Genomic DNA, 4,258 nt, shown 5'->3' with positions numbered 1-4,258 from the left:
ATTGAAGAGACCTTGGAAGGTAAGACTGACTTTATGAGCGGCTCCCTGGAGGTCAGACTTTAGAATGGGCCCGGCCCCGCCCTACCGCAATGTCATCACTTAGGACAGGACTCGTGGAAAAGACACTTCCCCAGGGCAGGAAGTGACCAGAGCCAGTCGGGACACTGTGGATCCGGAAGCTTCAGAGGGTAGCTGCTCACCTGACAGAATGAGCGTGAGGCCCATGGAACCAGGGGGGAGGCGCTGCTGTGCCTAGGAGGCCCCAAATCCCAGGGGAAGGACGCCTTTCCCAGCCGGGCGGGGCCCCGGCAGAGCCCCGAGTCAGTCTCTGCTCCCTTCTCCTCCTCCACTCCTGCAATCCTGCCTCCTCAGACCCCCTCTCCATCTCCTTCCCGCTGGCTCCAGTCACAGCCAGCTCAGGCCCCGGTCACTCGTGTCCTGCTGTCCTAGCCTCCCACCGTCCCCATGTGCTCTGCACCTGCGTGGCAGACAGGGTCTTTCTGAGATGCACATACAGAGATGTTCTCTGGCTCGAACCCTCCAGTCACTGCCTTCAAACCAAGTCTGACCCCAGGGCATGGTGCCCGTGGTCCCCAAGGACCAGGCCTGGCTTCGGTCTCCAGCCTCGTCCACACACCTCCCTGCACCGGGCTGCCCTGTGTGCCTGGCTCTCAGCTCCGCTGGGCCTTTGCACACTCCGTACCCCATCTCCTCTGTGTGCTAGTCCTACTCACCCTTACTGGCTGGGCTGTGTGGTGCCCTCCCCGATCTTCCCCACCCCCACCGGGCCCCTCCTCCGTGCTCCACTGCCCCCGTGCTTCTGTCTTTAAGGAGCTAATTACAAGGGACAGTCCCAGGCCGGACTGAGAGCCCTTGAAGACCGGGTCTGTGCTCCGACAACGTGAGAACAGGGCAAGGATAAGGATCCCCCAGTTACAGACAAGAATGCTGAGGTTTATTCCGGAAGGCCACGTAACTAGCCCTAGGACAGTGGCTTTGAACCTTCCTCTCCTCCTATTAGAGGCACCAGCCAGCAGCCGGCAGGCCCATGACCACTAGGGGGCGCAAGAGGATAAGCCCTGGGCGGCCGTGTGCCTGGTGGGAGGGGCTCTGCTCTGCAAGGACCCAGACACTACAGCAGCCACCTCTGAGGTAGCGAGGTGAGTCCTTGCCGCTCAATAGTGACAGCACAACCTCCGGATGTATATTCAAAGAAAGACAGCAGTGGAAAGAGGCGAGCACGGGCAGACGGGTGCAGATGGGAGACGAGTGGTCCCCTTTGCTCCGAGAGTGTAGCAGGGATCTCGACAGGTGCCTCGACTGGAACTTGACTCAGCCTCTCAGAGCAGTAGACTATGGGCACAGGGTCCTCCTGGGACACGGAACTTATGGAGCTGCTGTGAGGATTAAGTAAAACATGTAAAGTATTTAAAATAGCAGCCGGAACATAGTAAGTGCTCATGAATGCAAGCTGCCGGCATAATTATCTACAAGCCCCCACATTGCTCTTGGCACGGCTTATTTATAAATTTTTTTAATGTTTATTTATTTTTGAGAGAGCAAGGGAGGGGCAGAGAGAGAGGGAGACACAGACTCTGAAGCAGGCTCCAGGCTCTGAGCTCTCAGCACAGAGCCAGACGCGGGGCTCGAACTCACAAACCTCAGGATCGTGACCTGAGCCGAAGCCGGACACTTCATCGACTGAGCCATCTGGGTGCCCCGATCTCAGCACAGCTTTTTTGGTCAAACATCCCAGGAGACTGATTCTGGTGACCTCTGGGGTCCTTCCTAGGACCCTACCAGTCTGACACTCATGATGCCATGTGAACATTATAGATCCAGCAGCCCAGGCCAAAATGCTCAGACACCGACCCAAGAACTTATATCCTTAGGGAGTTTATCAGCAACATAAAGAAGCTACTATTTTTGGGATTTTTGTTGTTGTTGTTCTGTTTTTGATACCTGTGATGCAGGCAGAGCCTCGCTCTCCTGTAGAAACAGATTACAGGCCTTTGCCTGCGGGCATGTGGCCCGCAGGAGTCTAATCGCTAACACACACTGAGCATTTCCTGTGTGCTGGGATCTGTTCTAAAGGCCTTCCGTATTATCCACTCTCTAACATTCTCAGAGCAGGTGCTATTCTGACTCCCCACTTTACAGAGGAGGAAACTGAGTCACAGAGAGGTTAAGTAACCTGCCCCAGGTCATACATACAGCTAACAAGCAGCAAGACTGTGGTGTGAGCTCAGGTTTCCAGCTCCAGTCTGTCACACTGTTTCTGTAAGAGAAGGAGGCCCACAAGGAGGTGCCCACCAAATGTTGGCTAAGAGAAGGACATATTGATAGCCTGGATAGTGCCTTCCCTTCTTCCTATTTGGAAGTTACTGGCTAATACTTGGGCCGGACTCAGCTAAGGATACATTTTTTTTTCTGCGTCAATATCCTGTTGGCAGAATGATAATTGAATAAAAAGAGAAAAAAGAGGGGGAAAAAAAGTCTTTCTCTTTTGATCAACATTAATATCAGCAGCCTTATCAAATTAAAATCTAATTCACAAGGGTTTGGACGGCAAAGCTGGAAGCTTGTTGCCCGGGCTCAGCGATGTCAACCAACAGCACGCGGATCCTAGGCGGGTCGCTGAGCTGGCTCCCGCTCTGCTCATCGCGAGTATCTGCCGGGCCTACCTTCCAGCAGCGCCGAGGAGGGAAAGCAGATCGTATGTGGACATGATGCTATGTTCTCAGACAGCTGCTGCACCGCGGCCGTTTGTGAAAATGCATATCCTGATTCAGGTGGGGAGGCGCTGCATTTCTAACAGGCTCTTGGGGGCTACGGATGCCACTGGTCTGTGGACCACACTCTGAAGCCAAGTGGTTGTGGGAAAGGCTCAGGGCCTGCTCCGTAGGTCTTAGCTGCTGGGTCTCTGAGGCAAGGACCGGGTGGCTGTTACAGGATTCTGAGCTGGGTGTGACCTGGGTGGGTACATGGGCATGGGTTTCCGAGGTCAGAGGAAGGGGGAAATGGGTACATATTGTGCAGGGCAAAGCCAAAACCACCACTGGGAAACCCCACGGTGACTAGGGTGTTACAGGTCACAGAGCACTTTCCTGGAGCCCTGTGTGCAGAAACTCCTAGGACTACTCTTTTATAAATAGAGTAATTGAAGTTCAGGAGGGTCACGTAATTGGTTCAATACCACACAGCTTCAAGTGGCTGAACACTAGGTTCAAAGTCAGATACCAGCGGGTTATATCTCCAACTATGTATCAGAATTGTTTAGGGAGCCTTAAAACCAGCCAATACCAGGGTCTTCACTTTAGACCAATCAGGTTGGATCTCTGGGCATGAGGTCCAGACAGGGGCATTTTCTGAAAGTTCTTCAGGTGATTGAGAGCCATCAGGAAAGCAAATGAAGTTCTGTCCACACAAGTGGGAGTCAACAATGACTACCCACTATGCTCCCCTGAAGCTCTAAACACTCCAGACTGATTAGGTCAGAATCTCTGGGAGGGGGACCCATCTGGGACCCAAGCATCAGTCCTTTCTAAAGCTCCCCAGATAACTTCAGTGTGCAGCCAGGATTGAGAACCAGTGCTCTATTCGGCAGTAACACAAAGATGGTCAGCATCTCCACTTGAGGAATGGGTGAGTGGATACATGGATGGATGGATGGATGGATGGATGGACGGACAAACGGGATAGACGGATAGACAGATGGATGGATGGATGGATGGATGGATGGATGGATGGATGAACAAATGGATGGATGGATGGACGGATGGATAGATGGATAGATGGACGGACAGACAGACAAATGGGATAGATGGATGGATGGATGGATGATGGATGGATGGATGGACGGACAGAGACAAATGGGATAGATGGATAGACGGATGGATGGATGGATGGATGGATGAATAGATGGATGGACAGATGGACAGACGGATCGATGGGTGGATGGATGGATGGATAGACGGATGGATGGACAGATGGACAGAGGGATGGATGGATGAATGGATCAATGGATGAATGGATGGATGGATGGATGGATGGATGGATGGATAGATGGATAGAAGGATGGATAGATGGATAGATGGATAGACGGATGGATGATGGATGGATGGAAGGATGGATAGATGGATAGACGGATGGATGGATGGATAAATGGATAGATGGATGAATAGACGGATGGATGGATGGATGGATGGACAGATGGATAGATGGATTGGTGGATGGATGGATGGATGGATGGATGGAC

The 4,258-nt window shown here is 52.5% G+C and overlaps 1 protein-coding gene across 1 annotated transcript in view; it reads right to left on the bottom strand.

Moving 5' to 3' along the window:
• EVC (EvC ciliary complex subunit 1) overlaps window positions 1–4,258 on the bottom strand; it is a 66,086-nt gene that overhangs the window by 40,576 nt on the left and 21,252 nt on the right. The window lies entirely within an intron of this gene.

This window comes from Herpailurus yagouaroundi, unplaced genomic scaffold (assembly GCF_014898765.1).
Source record: "Herpailurus yagouaroundi ecotype Mexico unplaced genomic scaffold, PumYag 28, whole genome shotgun sequence".
Lineage (NCBI taxonomy): Eukaryota > Metazoa > Chordata > Mammalia > Carnivora > Felidae > Herpailurus > Herpailurus yagouaroundi.
Note: the sequence above shows the minus strand (reverse complement) of the source record. Positions and strands in the feature narration are given on the sequence as shown.